Raw genomic sequence first — 23,482 nt, 5'->3', positions numbered from 1 at the left:
AGAGGCAAGAGTCATTAGACCCCTCTGCTTGTCTTGAGGGAGAAACCAAAACAGGCTGGAAGAGTCCAAAGCTTGTGTCCTGCTCAACAAGCTGAAGGAACCATTTGATTTTTCTCTCCTGGTAAGAAAGGATGAGGATGATGTCTTTAGGGAAGAGAGCCAACCTGATTTTTTGCTAGCCATCTTGGTGTTAATGGGACCGTGCAGTTCATTTGGAGAATACCCACAAAGCATGAGTAGAGCCCCAAGAGGTGTAATCTAAATTAGTGGGTAAATTTATTTGTGCACTTTTTTTTTACTGTTTTATTTTCCTTCTTCCCTTCTGTACCACCTCTTTTGCCACCTCCTCTGCCTCACTTGACAGATGAATGTGTTCAGGTCTTTGGGACAGATAATGTGTCTGTATCCCTTTTAAAAGTCCTGTACAAACACTATGGATATGAGAGTGCAGGTGTATTTAGTCTGGTGTGTTTAGCAGATTTAGATTATGAATTACTGCTCAAAATAACGTTTGCATTTGCTGACAAAGGTCTTTATTACAGAAGAGGTCAAGAAAAAAAGATTATTCCTGCTAATTATCCACTGCTATTTAATATTTGCACAAAAGGTTTGCAAGACAGAGTCCTCAGCATTGCTTTGTTTGAGAAGCTAATAGGGTTTCTAGGAAACCAGCAGGGTCTGGAGGGCCATCAGATCAGCCTGTTAGTGGCTATGAAGGACAATTAGGCCTGATGGAGTTACAGGGTGGTTGGCTAAAGGATGGCAGTCCCTGAGCCAGGGCCTGATGCTGGGGCATTCAAAGTCAGTGGTAGAACTTCCACTCAGAGCTGTGCTTTATGAGAAGCCAACTGGAGAGGATCCAGTTTTCACACCCTGGGTAGGTCCATGTCCTGGTTGAAATGGAAGCTCCATTTGCTCCTATGCAGAGCATCAGAAGGGATTTGAGGGTGAACAGGTTTGACAGACAAACTGTTGGGAGGAATATTAGCAATTATTTTTTGGCCCTGGTCTTAGGTTTGTCCCTGTATATTAGCAGTCCTTGGAAAGTTCCCCCAAAGTCTAACAGCTGCCTTTGGCTTGGCCCCCACATTTCTTGCATTGGTTCATAGTAGCCTGTATCGTTCTACAAATTCCTTATTAAGTGAATTGAAGTTCCCATTCATAAAGATATAATTAACCAATAAATATACCTGCAGAAATTTCCAAACGTAGATGTCTGAAGGTGAGATCCATGTTTAAGCTCCTAAATACATGGCCCAACTTTAAAATCCCCACATCCATCTTCTTGCTTCAAGTGAAATGGAAGCTTCCTACTATTCAGTGCTCAGATGGCTGTGGGGTACCAAAACACAGACCAAGGTGATGTTTTGGCACACGGGTTTATAGAGTGATCAAAGTAGTGTGACATCATTGCACAACAACTGCATCAGATGATAAAATGCCATGTACTCCCATATAACATGTTGTATGGATGCATACCGCTGTTCCCATATATATCCAGAACTCTTCTGGGAGGATTTCTGGGACAACAAATGCTTTCAGTATTTCCTGCAGAGGAACATGTGCCTGGGATCTGTGTAGATGCCAACAGCCAAAGCCTGGGAGCCCCATTAAAAGAAATCACCCTGAGCTGCTGCAGCAGGTGAGCCCTTGTCCACCCATGCTTCACCAGGAGAAAACCTTTTCAGTTACATTCCGTGGTTTTGTTCCAGTTGTGATGTCTTCAGCTTCCCCATTTGTCATTTTTTAGTAATTTAATTAACATTCCGAAGGAAGAATTTTAATAAAGGTGCTGTTTACACCGAATGCAGCCTTGGGGAGTGAGGGAGAATAACCCAGACTGCAGGAGTGGGGAGCATGCTATTTTGGAAAGCCAAGCCACAGCCTGCTGGAAGCACCCGGTTCTACTCAACCTGTCCCAGTATCACCCACAGCCCAAACTGCCTGTTTGTGCTGGAGATTCCTTTCCCCAGTGCTTTCATCCCCATCCTTCCTTGCTTATGAATCTTGGGTTTGGCAGCAAGAGCTTTAGGGTGGCATTTGCACAGCGATTCTGCATGCACGCTCATTCCTGTCTTCACTGATGCTTTCACTTGATGCAAAATTAGGGGGTGGGATTGGATAATGCCCAGAAACCAGCACTGTTGATTACAAAGCAAACAATTGGCAGGGAAAGGAGTGTGCAAAAATGCGTGCCTGCAGCTTGCAGCTGCAGAGGTGGTGACCATTGGCTATTTTGCCACGTGCTGTGGCTGTAAAGCTACAAGCATCCTTCCTGCGCATGGATGTCAATTTGCCCCATGATGCTGCAGGGATTCATTGGAGCTACTCACTTTCCTCTGTTTACAGGCTAAAATATTTGCAACTTCATGTTGTAAGGGCTTGGGCATCTCCTATTAGACAAGGATAAAGCCCTTCTGGATGCACTGGTGGGTGTTTGTAGAGACGTTGCATTTTTGGAAAAAAAAAAATAATAATTATTATTTCTTTTATATATTTCCAGGGTGGTGTGAAGGAGAACATCCTCCTCCAACAGTTCATGCACAGCTTCCCACTTATGCATTTTTCAGAACGAATGCAGCAAATATACCTGATCAGTGCTGATACAACTGCTTCTCCTCCCCGACATATTTACACTAAGAGATTGATGAACCACAGGAAAAGAAGAAAATAACAGAACAAACAACTTATCTTCCCAGAAGCTCCCTAGAAACTTATCTGTCATCACTGCCCAGGCTGCAGCAAGAGGGGATTTCAGCATGGAAGGTATTCTCAGTGTATGCTGTTCACTCTGAGGGAACTTTTGACACCCAAGCATTCTTTTCAGTGTGAGAAGCGATTACTGCTTCCCAAAGGGGAGAGCTGGAGACCTGAGCCCTCAGCTCTGCACATGCTCCTCAACCCCAACTTGTTCTCAGGAAAAAGTACCAGGTATTTGCCTGATCTAACGGAATACATGGAAAAAAAACAAACAACAACAACCAAACCACTATTTGGATTTCAGTAGGACTTCAGCATAGACGCTTTGACACTTAAGGTGAGAAAAATGAGCTACAGAGGAAAGCATGGGTTTCCTTTTAGCTGAGGAGGGATGCTCCTGCAGCTCCACTGCTCCTCATGTCTTTGTCTTTAAAACACTCAGTGACATAAAAATTAGACGCACGTTAAACCTCAAATCTAGCAAATAGCTCCATCTCTTAAAGCATGTGAATACTCCTGATACTATTAAGAACATTTAACCGGTACCTGAGGGACTGGGGACCTGGAGTCAGGCGACCCAGTTTCCTACATAAGAAAAGAGAGAAATGTCTGCCTCCTCTAATGCCAGGGGTTATCCTGGGCCAGGTATCTTTAAAAAGTAAAGATGTGAGCAATCTCATATCAGACTTATGCATCCAAATGGCTCATTATACCAGCAGTAATAGCTTGTGATAGTCCTATAGATTTACAGTACTTAGGAAGAGATGATGCCCAACGTCCTTTCCCAACAATCATTATGACATGGGGAAAACCAGTGATTTTCTTTAAGTCCATTAGCATAATATTTGTGCTTATGAGGATTAGACCAGCAGACACTTCACAGGTCTTTAGAAACATAAGCCCAACACATTCAAATGGAGACTTTTTTTGGAACAAAGCTATTATCTCTCAAATCACCCAATATTGCTGGCCAGTTTGGGGCAGCTGGGAAGCAGCAGGTGCTTCCACCCCATTCCCTGCCTTGCCAGCCCCAGAATTCCCATTTCGTGAGCAGCTCAGCGCATGGAACAAAACACAAGGAGGGAACTTCAGATCAAAACGTTTATTCTTCATTGCAGCGGATGAAACACAGGCACGAGGCTCCTGGGGGGGAGGTGTCTGAGCAATCACACGTAAAACGTACAGCATTTGCACTTGAAATACACAGACCTGAATCACAGCTGGGATCAATACAGGAGGACGATAGAGATTATCAATCTTGAGTGGTCTCCGTTACACAGAATTGACTGGCAGCCACATAATGGCTCGGGCTCAGCCCACCAGTTTAGAGCCCGGGTGACAGATCTGCAGACGCCAGCCATCAGCATCCCTCCTTGGCCCCTCTCACGTGCCCATTTCTTCTGCTGTCCGGGTCAGCCTCCGAGGTGCGTCTGAGAGATCAATGCACAGCTACAGCTGGTTGAAGGGGACCAAATCCATTGAACAGTTGATTTGGTTCCATTTTACCAGCTTTAGCAAAGCATTTGGCCTCACGCTCTGCAAAGCAAAGAGGGGAACTCCTCAGGGCCTTTTCCTTCACAGTCGCCAGGACCTCTTCTGAACTTGCTGCCTGACGTTGCACGGGTTCACATGGCTTCGCTTTCAGGCATTCAGGATTTATTTAAGCTTCTTAGCAGCTTTGGCTGAAGAGCGAGTCTGAATTAAAGAGGCAGTTTTAAAAGCAGTGGAACAGTCTGCAGCACTCAGTGCCTGCCTGTAGCCTTTTAAACCCGGTGTTTGGCTCTGTTTTGAAGCTGCATTGCTACCACAGTGTGACTGAGTAGTGTCCTAATCCAGGTCATTTAATTGCCACCTCCAGCCTTCTTTCTTTCAGATCTTTTGTCTGCTATCCCCACCCGTGCCCTGCATTCTGGTAACTCAAGTTTTCTCATCTACCTTTAAAATCAGTGCTTTCCATGGCTTTCAGATCTGTTGAAGACAAGCAAGGACTGTATTTACCACCATCGGGAGGGCGTTGAGTGGAAGAGAAAGCGGAGCAGCCCTGCAGCCTCCCAGCCCCATCCTCTGCAAGGGCTCAGCCTGCAGCTCCCGGAGAGCCCCACGCTGTGAGCACCCACTGCTCCCAATAACTCAGTAAATCAGATTTTTAAATCACAGCAGCAGGAGCCAATAAAGCCAGACCTCTCCTTCGTAACCCAGCGCCACGCGCAGATATTGCACATCGCCACGTGCGTAACCTATTTAAAGAATTTACATGCATCGCGAGGCAAAGGTGACTTTTTCCCCCCTCTCCCTCACAGCCCACCGCACACACCACGACATGACACCGAGAAAAAAGCACCTGTGCTGAAAGGCACTGCATGCAGAGATATTGCATGTGGGCCGGTATTGCTGGTCCCCAAGAAATCCAGGCTTTGCATTGTAACAGTAAGTAGTGCAGATCACTTAACTGCCCAGCCCCAGTACTGTAAGCTGCCTATAAATAAATGCGGAGAGAGAGCGAAAGAGAGAGAGAACATCTTTTTTAAAAGAGCTCTACAATTAATTTAATCGAGTTATCTCTAGGTACCTTTTCAAGAGACAATCAAGCCAAGGAGCTAAATGGAAACTTAGACAGTGAGGACCTAGAAGTATTAAACTCATCCTTTGGTGAGTTATAGGAGGGAGGGAAGTAATTATTTACCAGAGAACGGGAGGAGGTGGAAGTGCCAGCAGTGACCGATGCTGCACCGAGACTGCAAGCTAAACCCTGACGGGCATATGGATTTTGGGAGGCAGAGCAATGAACTGCCCGAACATCAGCATGGCGTGCTCCAGGTGCCCTTGTCCTGTCCCCATCCCATTGGTTTTGGCAGGAAGGGCGTTAAAACAAGCATCTTCTGCTGGAGATGAGTGCTGCTCTGTTCCCCTCGCTTTGCTTCAGGGAGTGCCCCGCAGCACATCCGAAATCAATGCCAGCACGCGCCGACATTCCGTAACGTTTTGTTTGAATTCTCTGCAGTGAGTTATGAGTGAGGTTTTCCTTTTTAGAAAATTAGGTTTTCTCTTCTGGATGCCATTAATCACGACTAACGATGGCTCTGGCGGCGAGGCTTTCCCAGAACTGAGGAAAAGCATCCCCACACCTCTGCTGCAGGGCTGCAGCACATGGGGCTCACAGCCCCCACACACCTGGGCCCGGCCAGCAGTGCAGCAAGAGGAACTGCAGAGGCTTTGCTGGATGTGTTCAAAGGTGTGAGCTGTGCTGAAACCCAGTCAGACCAGGCTTTGGTGTCACTTACCCTTCCTATTGCCCTCCCAGGTTCAAGGACCGGGCGACCCAGCGCCACCAAATTTAGGTTTGCTGTCTGAAGGTCATCCTCATCCAGTTGTTTCCTCCCAGCAGTGCTTGGAATTGGGTCTCACTGGGAAGGTCCTTTCTGGTCGCTCTGTCCCTAGGACCCTGCCCATGGGACCGACACCGCCCCAGCCAGGAATGGCCACATAGTGGAATGGCACTGGGGAGATATAGGAACACATCTCTGAAGCAAATCCAAGGCAAAATAGCAAAATAAAGCTGTGCATCTCATTCCCCTCTCTGCCAGTCACTGTGTAATGCCTCGGTTTTGCTTTTGGTCTAAGTGTCAGCTTTGCAGTTCATGATTACACTTCTGAGAGCAGCCAGATCCCTGTGTTATCAAAGCACTGCCATGGCAAGTGGGGCCAAAAGTGGGCAACATAAGAGAACCTGGGGCAATGAAGACCTTTGTGCTTTAGCCTCAACATTCTAATGAAGATGTTTTATATAGACAGCACAGAATAGCCAAAGAATTTATCAACATTTGTCGATATTCCTAATGAAGCAGAAGATTCAACATGCAATAGAATTAGCCTACAAGGAACCCTTGTGTAGGGCCCATCCTTCTGAGTCCAGAAATCTCCTGCTTATTCCAGTCCAATACCCTTTTGAGAAATGAACATCTCTTGAAATCATTATCATTATAAGCTAAAAGGCCAAATGAGACAAAGTACTGTTGCTCTTCATCTGAATAAACAAATCATTTTTAGATCAAATGCATTAACAATTTATCATGCTAAAATCCAATCAAAAGGAAAAAACAACAATACAGAACATTGATTTCTTACAGCTTTATCTTAATGAAGTGCACATTCCCTCTGTAATTAGCTTTGGAAGGTTTTTTTCCCTTTCCTCAAGTTAATGTGTTATTTGATTTCCATCCAAATGTCACTAAATCTGAGGAATTTTCCCCAAAATGAAGTGGCTTTTGATAATACAGGAAAACGTCTGCTCTCTCATTTGGCTATTTTTCCCCCAAACAGCCATACTTGTACTGCAGATGATTCAACTTTATTGCATGGTGTCTTTGCGAGGATGTTTAAATCAATGCCACAGTTGCTGTATTCTGCACAATGTGCCATTTGTAAGCCAGAAAATACAACCTCGGTGCTTTTATCCTTTTTCTTACAGACATAAAATATTAATTTAATTTATATTATTACAGGGGAAAAAGTGGACTGTGTTTTATTAACATTTCTAAAATTATAGGTATTCAACCCAAAAAATATGCTTCAGCCAAGGCTGGGAAGTCTTCCGCTTGGATTTTATTTGACTTAATTAAAAAGCACTCAGTTCCTATGGGCACTAAAGGAGCTGCTGACAGTGCAGTAGCCACTCAGTCTTTCAAAACTATTACCTGAACTTAATAAAGTGTCTATTTAGTTTATACACCTCCATGATCCCACCTGTCTCCCACCAACATGATGCAATTCTTGCTAATGGCTGGAGAAGGCAGCGGGTTGATGGCAGCCCACAGGCACCCCAGGCAGAACAATTCCCATATCCTATTGCCTGCCCTATCTACCTTTAATCACAGGGTCACAGAATGGCTTGATTTGGAAGAGACCTTTAAAGCCCATCTGGTCCAACCCCCCGCAATGAGCAGGGAAACCCACAGCTCCATCAGTGCTCAGAGCCCCTCCAGCCTGACCTTGGGTGTCTCCAGGGATGGGGCACCTCTCTGGGCAACCTGTGCCAGTGCTTCACCGCCCTCAGCATAAAAACCTTCTTCCTCATATGCCAATATCCGAAGCGTTCAAATCTCCACCATGCTTGTAATGATCAATGCTAGGAAAGCTTTTTCCCGGCTGCCTCTCTGCTCCTCCACTACATATCTCATTTAAATCTTTTCTTCTTTAAATGATGCTGAACAGAGGACTATTGCTTTCATCCTGCTTCACTGAGTATTTGCTGAAATGCAGTGGCTAATTTGATAGTCCGGTTTTATTTGGACGTACTGTCGAGACAGAGAGCAAGATCTATAACAGAGAATATAACCCCAAATCCTACCAATTACCAGCTTATTCCTTAGTTATACAGGAGACCACAAGTGACCTTATCAAAATCTTGACTCTCAATATGAACATCTTCGTCTTAATCCAAATTTCACCCTGGAGCTGAAGGTCCTGCTTCATACACAGCCTAAGAACTGCGGAGCATCCATTGCAGCAGGGAGCCCACCCCTGGGACAGGGCTGCCCGCCGAGAGCTGCAGCTCCTGGAACTGGCAGCAGAAATAGTTTGGAGTTTGGATTTTTAAACTCACACACTCAAAGAGAACAAAGCTGTTCCCTAATACACTTTGTGCATTTTATGGACCGAACAATTAAAGAGGTTTTAAAACATCTGCTGACTGCATAATTCCATACAGGGGAGTGTACTCAGCATTTTTAAACAACAACGGGTACGAGATACCACTTAACAGTACAAAACACCATCAGTCCCGTTAAAATCAATAGAAAATTAGATGCTATGAAAATGCAATATGTGTCCAATTAGTTATAATTGGAGCAAATGGTGATGCAGATAAACTCCTGGAGTAAGATGCATTTGTCCGGCCCGCTCCCTGCCTGCTTTCGGCACAGCACGGTATCGGCAGTGGCAGGCTCTGCTGTGCCCCATAGCATGAAGGATGATCCCTCTAATACACGTATGTTAACTGTTATCTAATTATGGAGCTGCTCTGAGCCTGCAGGACTGTTTCGGTGCCCCACCGTGCGCGGTGAAAAATGATCCTCTGTCACACGGAAACCTCCCTGTTGTACTTGACAAATTATGCCAGCAAACCTGTTTAAGAACTAAAAAATCCTTGGACGCGGTGACAGGCCAAGAAATATGTTGTTTGGGGACAGATATTTATTTATTTATCTGGCAGAGGTTAAGAGCCACCACTCGGTTCACTTCTCCCCTGCCTGTCTCCGTTCTGGCAGCTCAAAATCCGTCTCACCGATTGTTTCGCCGGTTTCTTTCAACTCATAAAAACTCCATTGCAAGGCAAAACAGGAACTAGGTTATGCGATGCCAGCGCTTTATTTTTAACATCTCCCCTGCAACACGTTGGCCTCCTCTTGGTTTAATCTTACAACTAAAGGAATAAGAGCGACGGTTCCGCACATCCCCAACCGAGTATTGCCGCCGGCCGCGCTGCCAACCCTCCGTGCCCTTGCAGGGTATGGAAATGTGAAACTACTCACGTTGCTCTCAGTACAACCCATATTAACTTTGGGGGGTATTTTTTTCATATATTTGTCTATAAAGTAGAGATTACTTTACACAAACAATTAGCTCAGAGGTAAGAAGCTATAACTACCGGCAGGGCTCTTATTTTATTCCTGTTTTCTGTTAATATTATTATTCTAATCAGCAGTAAGGACTGGTGGGTGCAAAGAAAAGCTCCTGTTTGCCCGGCCCTGAAACCTCCTTGTGTTATTGCTGCTGTTACTTACACGGGAAAGGGAACTGTCTCTTGAGGAAGGGAAAAAAATGGAGGTGGCAGCTTTTATTTGTTAAGCTGACTCAGCTGGACAGTGGAACAAGAAATGTTCAGATCCAATCCATAACTTTTGTGGCCGCTCTAAGGACGTATTCTTCCTCGACACTGATAAAAGTTTAATATGGAGTTGCCCAGGTTTTTAATAAACTTGTCAACAAAAGAGCAAGGCAAATTGATGGGGACCTTCCCAGGAATAAATTCCACTTCAAATAGGCCAAATGAGTGTGGAGGACAGAGAGGGGAAGGTACACGGGCAGCTTCTGCTGTTCTTTGCAAAAATGGCACAATGGATTTTAGTGGGTGCGTATGTGTGTGCGTCTTATTATCTCTGAGACAAGGCTTTAGGACAAAGCTTAAATTAAAGAACACAACCTGGTGTGGCTCAGAGCCCTGACACGGCAAGGAAGGGAAGGGACAAAGCTCCGGCACTGATTTAGCGGTGAAGCCATTCCCCACTAAGGAACTGCCATCTCACCCTGCGAGTAGTGCCGCATCTCCCAGTGCACCTGAAGGCTCCAGGCATCTCCTACCCAGACTGTGGTCACTTTGGGACCATCCCCAACACACTCTGCAACAACCTTTACTCATACGCTGAGTATCACCTGTGCCCACCCATGCATCACCTGCCCGCCAGCAGACCCTCTCTACTCTGACCTGTGATGCCAACAGAGTTTTATCCCACATCCCCCACTACGCACATCACATTTCAGCTACTGCCTGCGCGTTTATCTCCACTCAGTCAAACCAATCCCATTCACTGCTCAATTTTTTTACTTCCATACATCATGAGCTGCCTCCAGGCACCACACCGCCCCTTCCCATGGCATTGACTGCAGGCATGGCAGGAGGGGCACACACTGCATGCTCTGCAAGCTTGGGATGGAAATCTCTGCACGAGATGCATTATTTTCTATTAGCCTCCATCAAGCTGGTGCCTTAAATTATTAAGCTTTGTTGTGGTGTTGGTTTGTTTTTTTTTTTAATTTGTTGACCTGAAGTAAACACAAGTATTAAATCAGATTCCAATAATCTCACTGACAGTAAATTAACTCATTGTGTCCTAGAGGGGGACGCAACCGCATCTTGGCCACTCTGAGCAATGCTTCACCATCCCTGCAGATTCCACATGCATGCAATGGGGTAAAAAGCAGAAGGCCAGATCCTGCCTCCAACCTTGGGCCATGTCCCAGATTGGAAGCTCTGCCTGGATGCCGCGATGAAATTTATTCCTGATCATTCTTAGGTCACCGGATTCCTGCTCCGGTAGCTTTACCCGACCCCCCAAATGCCAGGGTCGACGTGCCTATGTAAGGGCTTTGCAGGGACGGCTCCTGCCCTCACAGCTGCTTGGGGACTTCTGCAGCCGGTGGTCACGAGCCCCTGGCTGCCCAGATGCCACCTAATCCGGCCCGGCAGAGGGGCAGCTGAGAATGAGCACTATTTATACCAGCTGCTGCTGGTCCCGCTGGGCTGCCTGTGGCTTTTTTAGCTAGCAGCTCCCATCCCAGCGCAGGCCATATCTGGACATGGCACAGGCAGAGTGCTGTGCTTCGAGAAGAGAAGAAAGAAAAAAAAAAGAGGGAAAAAAGGAAAAGCTGCATCTGTTTTAAGATGTCAGGCACCCTGTTTCCATCAAAGCATCCTGAGCACCACCAAAACTGCTCCAACTGCTAAAAGCTTCACTATAAACTTGCCTCTTATTCCAAGTGTGTCTGTCCTCTGACAACCTTCCACCCGTGCACATGGCTATTGGCCTCTGTTCCTTCATACAGACCTCTATGCAAGAAATGCAAGCTCAAAGCAAGGGTGAATGCTGACACTGCTTACACAGTGTGAGCAGAATCTCCTTTGGAGAATTACAGGGTGTCAGAGGAGGCAGGCGGCTTGGAGCTCTGCCTGTTGAGGAGGCTGCACAAGACTTTGCATTTTGGCCATTACACACTCAGAATGAGCTTGTTCTTGGGTAATTGCACCAAGACCTTCTCCAGTCCTATCCCTGCAATGGCTTCAGCATCTCTACATGAGCAGCCCCCTCCCTCTGGGGGAATGCAAGGCAGGGGAGCAGCATAGCTGCCTGCAGCCCAGCAAGCAGGCGGTGCAATGAGCTGCACTCGCCATGACCCTGCATCCCAACAGGGAAGCATCTTGCTGCATGATGGCTTCAGGTCAAGAGCAACTTCAGCAGAAAGCGCTAAACTGAGCGCCTTCACTGGGAGGGAATCGCTGAAATCAGCGCCCGGCTTTCAGGGGAGGGATGCGAGCTCCGGAGCGAGGATATTTCTCTTGCAAGGAACACACCACCCCCTCGCCCACAGCCACCGTGAAGTGCAAGATGTGGTGAAACTCTTTAAAAATAGATATATTCCCAAGCAATACATGCCGCTCGCATCTGGCAGGGCAAACCTAGCATGGAAGCTCTTGCTTACAGACTAAAAAGCCTCGGAGCAGCTCAAGGCTCCTGCAACCTTGTCTCTCTCCTCGATTCTTCAGAGCCCGCTCTTGTTCTTGGCCTAACCCAGTCCTGGGAAGCACAAGGGAAGCCCTGCCCAGCTAGGCTGGTGTCAAAGGCAGGGAAAGATACTGCAGTGCAGTGCTGATCTCTTCTGCAATCGGACGTGCAGACTAGCCCGAATGCTGAGTCAGCACAATTTCTTTTTTGATTGGTTGATCCGAGTAACATACTTTCAATGTATGCTAAAGGGGCAGCAATTAATATGTTTTCCCCCCGTTCTCCACCTTTCCAAACCTCCTCAAATCAAACACACAAATCTCACCCCCAAAGTCACTCTCTGGTCCTAAATATTCTGAGGCTCTTTCATTTTTAATTTAGGGCATTAAAAAAAAAAAAATTTGCAATCTAAGCGATGCTCACTTTGATCGACTTGTGCTGCAGCAGCTAAAATATCTGTCCTGCAGGTCAATCTAATCATGCTTAATAGCAGTTTATTCTTCAACGCAACATTTTTCACATTGGGTCGACAGTTTTAAATGAGATTGCTGATGCACCCCTTTACTAATGCTTTCACCAGGGCCAGCACATCCCTTGAAATACTCGTGCAATAAAATGAATGCTTTATTGCTCTTGATGAATGCACTATTAAACTTGAATTGCAAATATGCCCCCCCCCCCCTTTTTTTTTTTTTTTTTACAAAAGAAGAGTGCTGGGATTTATTGGACCACCTGTCTTCCAGTATTAAGTAATAGCAACAAAAGTAATAATAGCTCATCAACATAAACACATGAAAGGGAAAAAAATAATTCAGGGGAAAACACACAGCACGAATTCATCCCCGTGCTCCCATGCGCGTGTGCAAAATTCCCATTCTATACCTGCCCGTAGTTCCTCTTATGTGCAGAAAATTCATCTCAAGAACGGATGGGTTTTGTGAGGCATAGAATAGGAAAACGTAACTAATTTGGTCCACTGGATTTATGGCTTTTACAGTCCTCAGAGCTCCCGTTTCTGCTGGTGGGACCGCTCAGTGCGCGCTTTGCGGGACGGATGGGCACAGCCGAGCATCGCGCCTCGCTTCAGCACAGAACCTGCAGCTCTGCTCTATGGAGAGCGAAGGAGAAGAGGCTTTCTTCAAGCTAAGAAATAGGGAGGACCTAGTGTGGAGGAACAGTCACAGTTTTAATCCAAACAAGAAGAAAAGCGAGAAGGAGCTGGAGCTAAGAGTAAGAATGGCGCAAACTGGTGGACGATGCTAATGACTAAAGGGCTGACGTGGTTTTGGGGTCTTTACAGCATTTCTATTTATTTTTTGGCATTGCCACACTGCACCAGAGATGGGGTAGGGTCTCAGGATGTGTTCTGCACCCACACACCTCCACCACGTGGCTCCCACACCGTGAGACAGAGCTGAGTTATGGTTTTGAAAATATTTACATAAAAATAAATCTGAACACTTAGTGACTTCCTAAAGTTAGCAATTCCGTGTGATTAACAAGCATATTAATTCAGAGAGGGGGAAGGAGATAAAAATTGCATTAGGGATGCAGGTATCTGTTGTAAATCAGACCATGAGCACCTTCGCTAGAGATATGCACAGTGATGTGGAAGGCTCAGTAACACCCGCGCTGAGAATGCAGAGAAAGAGAAGAAAACAAGAAAAAGAAAGAGCAAGACAATGAGAGAATGAAAGAAAAGAGAAAAAAAAAAAGAAAATAAAGAAGAGAAAAATATAAGAGCGGAGTTGAAAGCAAGAAAGCAAGCTAGAAATAAGGAGAAAATGAGAAGCACACAAGTAGAAGACAAGGAAAGAAGGAAGGAGAGGAAAGCAGTGAGGAAAAGGGAATCGAGAAGAGGTAGGGTAAAAGGTCACCTGGGAGAGGAGGGAAATTGCTATTGTGGCCAGAATGGTGAGAATCATCCCCATTTTTCACACAGCAAGTCAAGCTCCCAGCAGTGATGTACAAGTGAGAGAAATTGCAGCCCTGTTTGGCCATGGGAACTCTGCTGCTCCGTCTCTATTCATTTCCCAGCACCTTTGTATTTAATTGTGGCCCCAAACTGGGGCAGGACACCCTCAGTGGCTGGGACCCATCCCTGTCCAGGGGACAATGCCTCTCCTCAAAGCACCTGGCAAAGCAGAGGTCCCTCCTCCCCCAAGCAGAGGTTGAGCACTCCATGTGTGTCCACCACTTGTATCATCTTTCTAAAAAAAGAAAGATTTATAAAACTTACAGAATTCTGTACATTGGAAATCTCCTTAAGAGCCCAGCCCTCCTTACTTAACCTGCTATTCACAAGTGCCTGCTTTCCGTTAAACCCCATTTGGTGTACGTGTAACAAGTGGCAGCAGTGCTTGCCATGAATCACAACAAACTGAGGCTCAGCAAAGGCCTTCAGAGCACTTTTGCCAAGCACAGAGATGTGCTGAAACCAGAGGGAACTTGCTCCAGAGCAGAACACTGCTGTGCCCTCGGCTGCACGGCGGGGTGATGGGGATAAGTTTGGGAGTAGGTGGGATGGAGAAATGCAGTGCCTAACAGCCCAGATATGTGCATCTCATAAGCTTGAGGAAAATGGGGGCTGAAAGCTTCACCCGCCCCTACCCAGACAGAAAGTTCTGATTGTTCGCACAGAACGTTACACCCATTTGTATCATTGCATCTCACTGCCGTGGGATGCTGGGAGAATAACCAGGTGTTTTACGATGAGAAAGGTTAAAAAGGAAAACCAGAACACCAGGAAAGCTTCTCAAATTCAAGGTGCTATTTTCCTTATTTCCCTCTAATAACCCTCTAATAACACACACTGGGAGCGCTCACTGCCTCTGGCTGGGAGCTGGGCACCCACTGGCCATGTCCAAGGGCCAACACACGCACAGTGAACATTGCTTCCTCTCCAGCATTAAGCACAAAAAGTTTTAACACAGGAAACATCCCAAAAGCTGTCTGCGTATTTACGTGAAGCCAAAATACTGCACCTCCAAGTCACAACTCCTTCCCTTCTTCTCCCCGCCTCCAACTCCTTTCCTTTTCCCTAGGATTAAGGACCAGCTCTTTTACCCAGCCTTATTTTTGGGAAAAAGGGCCGAGGGGGAAGCAGCAATCCGGAGGGACTGGTCTGTATCCCCGCTGAAAACCAGGAGTGGACAGCCAGCTTTCCTCTGGCATCGCCTTTCAAAGCCCATGCCGCAGTCAGCATATTGAATATTTAATGTCCTGATGAGCATTTCCACCTGCTGACACAGGCAAAGTGACAGAACAATACACGCACTGGAACAAGATCACCAATTGACTCCCCAGCCAGTCTGCCATGTCAGGCATCTCAAAAAAAAAAGACAAAAATCTGTCTGTCTTCCTCCCCCCCCCCCCCTTCACACGGGGTCATACATTGCTCCTCCGAGAAGAGTTCCCACCTGAAATACATACTTCTTTACATTCCATAGATTGCCAGGTTCATATGGGCATATAAAGAAGTATGTCTCTCAAGCAGGTAGGTTCAATATGCGCATTTATATGTACACGGGAGGAAATAGGGCTGGCGTGCCATTTACTTCCCAGGAGTGAGTTACAGCACAGTTTGAGGCAGCCCATGTGCAAAACACACACATGCATGCACACACACACACACACACACACACTCACTCCCCTTGCTGGTCATTCCGGCTCTGCCCCTGCAGGTTGCTGGGGTTTAGGGCTGGGAAGAGGCAGTGGGCAATGCCTGGAGTGCCTGCAGCACTTTGTCATGGAATGGCACAGAGGAAAAGCCCCACTCCCAGCCCCCCTACAAAGAGGATGCTTTCACTGAAATTGCAAACTTTCAGCAATTAAAAAGGCTTTAGTTGAAGGAATTTGCTTTCTGTGTATATATATATATATATGCATATATATATGTGTGTGTATATAGATTTAGACAAAGCCATGTGGGTGGAGGTTAAGTAGATATCAAATCCCGATCGCCTCCATCCTGCAATTTAGAAACAAGAAGCCAATTTGCTTTCAGAAAGCCAAAATCCAGCATCCGGCACTGATTTACAAAGCAACACCAGCAAGAAGTGCTCCATCTGGCAGAGCAAGAGAACTCACCAGCTACAGACACGCCATCGCTTCCAGCACTAAGTAGAGATTAAGGCATAGGAAGAAGAAAGCATCTTACCTAAAGAATCCAGTGATTTTTCCTCTGCTGGTCACCGTGAGTGTGACACTACCTTGCAGCAAACAATCCCCAATATACCTTGGGAGAAGGGCGGGGGATTTCGGGGTATTCAAAAAACGTATATAAAAAACAATTCGCTTTTCACAAGTCATCCAGCGGAGCCCCACACCTGGGGTAGACACCAGCAGAGATGCAAACTAAAAAGCAGCCCCAGCCCCGTGCTGGTGGCTTAGGCCAAAAAAGTCTTTCGGAGTTGTCCCCGTGGGGCTCATCCCCACACGCAGCCATCAGTTCCCGTTGCCTCTGCCCTCCGCCAGCAGCCACGCTGAGCTTTAAAGCTCCGGAACAATGTGGCTGGGCTGAATGCAGGGCGGCATTCCGGAGGTCACGGCGGGCGCTGCCGCTCGCTCAGCACAGCGGGTGTGCGCTCACCTGCGCCCCTCGCCCCGCCGCCGCTCGATTGCAATTTGCAGGCGAAATGCACAACGCCTGCCTCGACGCTAATGAATTTGGCCATTTCTCACCGGTTTCTAATGAAGCCTTTAAAGAGGGTTTAAGTAAACTTAGCAAGTGGCAAAGTAAGCACTTTGGAATACTTAATTGTATCGATGTGTTGGGTGGTTTTTTTTTTTGTTTTGTTGGTTTTTTGTTTGTTTTTTTTCCGCTGCTTTGTGAAATATATCACTGGGAGAGTGGGAGTAAATACTTCCCTGTGCTGATTGACTTCCACACCATCAGGCTGCAAAGCCCCGCAGAGCCGGGGTGCAAACCCATGGGCTCGCCCCAACCCCTCAGTGCCACGCACCACGCAGCAGAGTGGGTGTGAGCCCAGTGCTGGTTCGGCACTGTGCCCTTCCTCACTGCCACAGGGCTTCTGGCCCCACTAAATGTCGTCATTTGTCTCATTTTGAGGCAAATTTCCACCACTGGTTTGGAGTAATGGGAAGAGAGATGGAGCTGTGGCACCATGATAATGCATGACTGCAGTGAAATTAAAGTGAAGGGAGAGGAGCGTGAGGGAAAGCCTGGGTGCTCCGATTCTAAAAAGAATTCCTCAAAAGCCCACAAAGAACTGAGTTCAGGTGGGTTTCACATGGCCAAGTCGCTTGGCCATGTTGAATTCCCCTCAGACAAACACCAACAGGCCAAGCAACGGAACAGAACAGCTACTTGACGTCTTGGACCATTGCACATTTCACCTCACTCCCGATTTGCTTTCCTGAAATCCACCTGCCATGGACTGTCCTGAACTGTCCCAAACTTCTGCAGATGAGCAGGAGAAGGGGATGCCAGCCAACTACAGGGAACTAAAAGACGGCACATAAAATCCTTACAAATATTGAAGACAGTGGAACAACCGCAGCAGGGAGGTTCATCTGTTGGTTGCTCCCAGAAAGGCGGTGGATCTAGATTTCAATCTGCCCGTGAGTTGTAGGGTTGGCCCTGCTGGTGGAGGAGCAGACATGCGGCGTGGTGGTGATTTAATGGTGACGCCAGAGGCACTTTGTGGTCCACATCCTACAGTGAGCACCAGGAGTAATGGGTGGTGGGCGAGCATCGCCCAGCATCCTCCACACACCTCGGCTCACCCAGAGCAGAAAAAGCTGCACAATAAAATTGTGGTTGTTGTGGGGGGAAAAATGCATGGGAATGTGGATAGTGCAGAGTGCAAGGAGCAAATAAAAGGGAAGGATGGAGATGGAGGGATGGAGGGAGTGGGAAGGATGGAAGCATGATGCTGTACACCTGCTCCCTCTATCCCATTCTGGAGGAGCTCCTCCAGTCCCGGTGGCAAAGTCAGGCTGTGGCTGTGCAGTGCAAAACTTCAGGGACTTGGAGGCAGCCTGGTTTGGGGCTGGGCACAGCCAAGGAAAGCCAGCAGGGCCGAGCTGCAGGGAATGGACCAGGCTCAGTCCTTTGGGGCGGCAGCATGGCCACCCGCACCAGGGAACCAGCAATTAAACTGCCAGCCAGATCACAGGGCTCTGCCTCCACAATTACACACGACTGCTGAGTGCACACTCTCTCCAGCACAGACATATGCAAATAGCCATACTCCAAGCACAGACTGAAGGTGCATTGAATTGGGATCATGTGCTACACCTGTTTATAATAGCATTTAATATCTCTGTATAAAGCCGTGTAAAATATACATATGCATGCTATAAAAGATATCCCAGTTTGTGTGCATGCGTGTATATAACACAGTACCCCTCACACAATACCAATGCATATACATTTATGTGATCAGGTATCACCACTATCATATAAAATATAATGACCACAGCTAACTCTCAGCTGCAAAAGCAATAACAGCCGATTGATGGATGAAGTGTAACCTGAATTCAAACCCCTTGCAGGGAAAACCTAACTTCTCCTTGCATCTCCTTTCTGATTGCCCACAAGCCATGCGTCCGCAATTAACGCTCAGTTCTCGGCATTGGAACAGTTAATCACCGCAGCACTGAGATCACTGCAAGTTAGGCTAAGTTTAACCACATTTCACCCTTTTGCTCTGTTTGGTATTAGCTCAGAGCCACTAGTTTGGTGCAAATAAATAAATGAAGCCCCAATCCCCCTAGGTGTCATTAGCCAGCCTGGCTCTGAATTAGGCATTTAAAGGCCAGTTTAACCTTGCAGAACGGCTGCATGTCAAAGTTCTAACATTTCAGTTCAGATTATTATAGTGCACTGCTTGCTCTGCAGTTTGTTCCTTTTTTTTTTCCCCCCCTTTAAATGCAGAGTATGCCACAGCAGAACAACAACAACAAAAAAGAATAAAGGTGGGGGGAAGGTCTCCCAACTCATCCATGGATTAGAGGCAGCCGGCACATCCCCACACAGACACACACACACGCAGCACACACACATTTGCCGGATGCAAAAGCAGACATTTAAGTCCCCGGGTAAGTTGGATGGGCACTCAGTCCTGCATCGGTCAGAAAAGTGTTTAAAAACGAGCTGAGCTAGTGCAGTTAGAGGGAAGAAAGGGAGCAGAAGAGGGGAAGGAAAAAAAGAGACATACCAGTTAGGAGCTTCTGTTGCAGCAGAGGACTCACCAGAGCACTAGCTGAAAGCTGAATCAGCTTTCGAGAGTTAGGGATGCATAGAGGAGGGTCATGGAATCACAAGGTAATAATGCGCTTCATGCTGCAGCCGTCAGCCTTCTCCTTATAGCCAATCTCTAATGCAGGAAGGGAAAAAGAGAGCAGGCCCAGTGATGGTATTAGTCCTCACTTGGAGGAAAAAAAAAAAAAAATTAAAAAAAAAAATCATCAGGCAAACCTCCCCCCCACCCTTACCTCACCCCCTCCGCCCAGCACCACTACAACTCCATCCCTGCTGCTGCATCGCGGCTGGGCGGTGGGGGGAGGAAGGCGGCAGGCAGCGCGGTACAGCGGAGGCTGAGCAGCGGAGGCTGAGCGGGGGGAGCGGGGCTCCGGGGAGCGCCGGCGGCGGCTGGCGAGGCGGGGGTTAAGGAGAAGGGACCCAACCCGCCCGGATTGCAGCACACCTGGGTGCGAAATGGGGCTGTCCCCTCTCTAGATCCCCTCCTTCCCAAGGGTCAGCCCTGGGTTGGGGTCAGCCGCCGGGAGGGGTACGCACACACGCACCCAGGGGGGAGAACGAGGGGGGCAAGCGCTGGTCAGGAAGCGGGTCCACCTTTCCAGTGCTTATATACCCAGCGAAGCATCCGAAACACGCACCACCGGGCGAGCGGCCCCTGCTCGTGCTCTTTCCTCCCTGACCATATTTAGTCAACCATGGCAAAAAATAGCCTGTCAGCTGGAGGCTGCTGAGCAGTATTTGGAGTTCAGTCGCTCCTCTCAGCCCATTGACTACTGGTCCTGCAGGGTCCTGACTCTGCCTTTTTTTACCCTCTGCTATTTTTAGCGAGGCCAAATGAAGAGGGAGCTCATCTTACTACTCTGCTGGGCTGAGGGCTCACGGGGGCCCTGGCTATGTTTGGTAAGCACCAGTGCAGGGAGACACAGAGCAGAGACCTTGTCGGTGCTGGAAGACCTTTGTCTCCCTCCTGTATTTATCTTTTTCCTCTCTTTGGACTTCTTTCTGTTGTATTTTTTCCTCCACTGTCGAAAGGCAGCTGGAAGAGAAGGTGGGGGTGAAGGTCAAGGGATCCTAATTTTTACCTTCAAGAGAGAAACACTGCACACTGAGACCGAGTCCTTCACTGTGTTGTCCTTCACCCCACTGTCCAGCCACATCTCCCTTCCAGTGTCTCCAAAGGAGCCAGGGCCCGGCGAGGCGTTGACCTTCTACCCTTAGCAGGGAGGGCTGGAGAGCTCTACCACAGGCCAGAGGAACCCTCCTGCCATGGCATGTTGATGGGGGACACTGACATGGAGATACCTCCTGGACCTTTTGGCCATGGGAGACTTCCAACTTCCAAATCTCTCCCAACAAGGGACAATTCTAGAAGTTCCTGATTCCTGGGTTTGGAACGTGTTGATCATAATGGATACTCCCATGTAGAGCATCCGCATGGGACTGTCAGGCAACGTTAAACAGAGGTTGAACTTGTTGGGAGCTGGTAGCATGTCATCTAGGGATGGGAAATGCCTGAAGGAACCACTCCATAGTGCCATGAGCTGTGAAAGGCTGTTAAGAGGTTCCAAGGCACCCCAAGGTATGTCAGGAGATTCTTACAGTCACTTTCTTATTACCTGATGCCAGAGCTCCCCAGCTCTGATAGAATCAGACAGTTGGTACACCTGCTCTCCATCCCCTGTGGCTTGTCCTCTTTGTCACAGCTCTTCTGAACCCAAACTGGAAACTGGAGTTTGGGATTTCCCCGTCCCCATCAGTCCTGAGCAGAGGCAGCTCTGTGCCATCACCATCTGGACACCCAGGACTGGGTGTATGGCACAAAACCACAGATCACACAAATGCTGGCATCCCTGAAGTGCCAGAGCCACCTCTGTGGTGACCAACACATACAGCAGGTTCAGCCTGTTGCCCTGCAAAACAGATGGAAATTTCCTGTGGTGGCATAAACTACATCCACTGTTTTTTAATCCTCTTCCATCATCATAGGGGCCCAAGCTGCTCCTCTCAGAGACCAGCCAGGACTTCTCATGTTTTCCCATGTCATGGCTTTTCAGTAACAGAAGTCATGAAAGCCACCCTACATTCATCCAGAAAATCCTTTCCCTAAAACACCAGGGTTCCTCATTGCCTGCTCCCCACTTTGGAGCATCCTGGGCTCGCAAGAACCCACGTGTGAAAAACAAGAAGTTCTCACACTATTTTCAGCCCTATCTGAGAACAGAAAATGGTGGGGGCTCATGGGGCTGCCCGTGCTCTCCTGCACCAGCCAGGACCCCACGCCGGCAGCAGGGAGCTGCTAACACCGCTCGCTGTCGCAGGCGCAATCATGCCCTGCTTTGGGCTGAGTGAGTTGTTATCACGTCCCTGACAGGTTCCCCAGGGCTGAGAATCTATCCCGACACCGAGATATGTTGGGAACAGGAGCAAACTATAAATGGCGATGAACCGAAAACCGATCTCCTAGATGTGAATTAAGGGATTGTTTAAAACACCACGTTCGTGCCGACTCTGCTTTTTGCACACAGATTTCTTCCCTGCACTAATTGATTTGCACCACACTCAGCCTGAGCTTGCAGGGACAAAAATATCCATGTTCCTCTCCAAACTGCATGGCATTTTGGATTGCTCCACGAGCAGATACAGATGGGAGTTTGGTGTGTAGAGGGTGCCAGGAGAGATGGGTCTTCAGTGTGCAACCAACAGAGCAAGCCATACTTTTAATATATGCGTATATTTGCATACACGAATACATATATACACAGATATCTGTGTGTTGTAATAATGTATGCATGTGTGTACGTAATAATTCTGCATTAAAGCTCCTGTAACCAATGAAACCTGTGGAAAATGCACTGCAGAATAGAAAACTAAACCAGTTCAAAATGTTACGTGAGAGATTGCAACACTACAAACAAAATGCAAGATGTTACTTTAAAAGAAGCAGGCTTGGGCTTTTGAATTTATGTAACCTAAACTGATTTTGTCTCTTTGAAATTGTTGTTGCGTGTTGGGAATCTCAAAGAGGCGAGGAGCAAAGCTGCAGACATTTCCTTTGGAGTCCAAGATTACAAGCCCCTTTACTTCTCCTTGCAGCTCCAAAGCTGTTAATGGTTTTCTTCATTTTATTAACAGCAGACAAGAAAAAAATCCTCCTTGGAGCATGTGTGAGGTGACAAGTTGGATAATAACAGCTCCTTTGGAGGCTTTTATAGTACATTAGGCAAACATAGTGGATGTTTATAGACTTTTAAAAATGCTGATTATATAAAAATGCATTTATAGCCTTCTAAAATACCAAGTTACTGTAATATAAATATTTCTAATAATAAAAAAAAAACCCTAAAATTGACAATTATTGACCCAATTGGGCTATTTTGTTTGGTATTGATTTCTGGTTTTCTATAAGCCAAAATCTCCTCTTGATCCAAAAGACTGGGCAGTGTGCTATGATAAAATCAGGTTACTTCAGTGTCCACGTCCTGCAGAAGCCACATAGGGTTTGGTCTTCTTCAACTGACCCAGAGTTATTATTTTTAATTGGTATAGAAGCTCTGTCCTATGGCTCTGCCCTGTTCCAGGCTGATAAGGTTGCTGGGGTTGTGCCTTCTCTCTTTCTGTCTCTTTGTCTTATTTTGACTCAAAATTCCATCACGGGGTGCAGTGCGCAATGTGTAATTCCATTACTGGATGGAATGCTTTTGATCATGGAAGTTGTCTCAACATAGGCAAATTCTTACTAGAAGTTCAGGTTTTGACAGAATGGCACGTCTGTACACCAGTGGTATGCGTTCAAACATTGGTATGGTGAGTTACATGGCACAAACAAAACGGTGTCTGTGTATTTTCAAATAGTGATGAAAGGTGGAGCCAAGAATTGGACTCGATGGTCATAGAAGTATAGAGTCCCAGAATCATACAATCATTTGAGTTGGAAGGGATCTTTAAAGGCCGTTTGGCCCAACTCCCCTGCAGTGAAAAGAGATAGCTACAGCTCCATCAGGTGCTCAGAGCCTCTCAAGCCTGACCATGGGTTTCTCCAGCGCTGGGGCAGCAACCTCATCACTGGGAAATGATGCTTATGAGTCCCTTCCAACTCGGGATATTCTATGATTCTATGATTTATAAAAGCGAATCTTCTTCTTGATTTTGCCCTTTATTAGTGGCTGAGAAACACCAAATCCAGGCTTTGGGACTGACTGCAAAGTCCCCACAAAACGTACCCTGCACTGTGTGCCCACGGTCTGCATGCACAGCTCCTTCAGCTGGAGCTGCCAGC

General features: G+C 47.1%; 1 long non-coding RNA gene and 3 other non-coding genes across 4 annotated transcripts in view; all 4 read right to left on the bottom strand.

The window, feature by feature from the left end:
- LOC101747836 overlaps positions 1-19,785 on the bottom strand; it is a 39,840-nt gene extending 20,055 nt beyond the window's left edge. Inside the window, exons 1-2 of the long non-coding RNA XR_005841116.2 lie at positions 19,652-19,785; positions 19,163-19,321 (exon numbers count right to left, since the gene is read on the bottom strand). This is a non-coding gene — a long non-coding RNA (uncharacterized LOC101747836). The remainder of the gene's footprint in view (positions 1-19,162; positions 19,322-19,651) is intronic.
- MIR133A2 (microRNA 133a-2) lies at positions 4,138-4,233 on the bottom strand. Its single transcript, NR_031472.1, has one exon. It is a non-coding gene; the product is annotated as a microRNA 133a-2 (primary transcript).
- MIR1773 (microRNA 1773) lies at positions 14,075-14,152 on the bottom strand. The gene has a single exon (NR_035274.1). It is a non-coding gene; the product is annotated as a microRNA 1773 (primary transcript).
- Positions 15,399-15,469, bottom strand: MIR1-1 (microRNA 1-1). Its single transcript, NR_031471.1, has one exon. It is a non-coding gene; the product is annotated as a microRNA 1-1 (primary transcript).
- Positions 19,786-23,482: the final 3,697 nt, after the last annotated feature.

This window comes from Gallus gallus, chromosome 20 (genome assembly GCF_016699485.2).
Source record: "Gallus gallus isolate bGalGal1 chromosome 20, bGalGal1.mat.broiler.GRCg7b, whole genome shotgun sequence".
Lineage (NCBI taxonomy): Eukaryota > Metazoa > Chordata > Aves > Galliformes > Phasianidae > Gallus > Gallus gallus.
The sequence above is the reverse complement of the archived record's forward strand: the minus strand, read 5'-3'. Positions and strand labels throughout refer to the sequence as shown.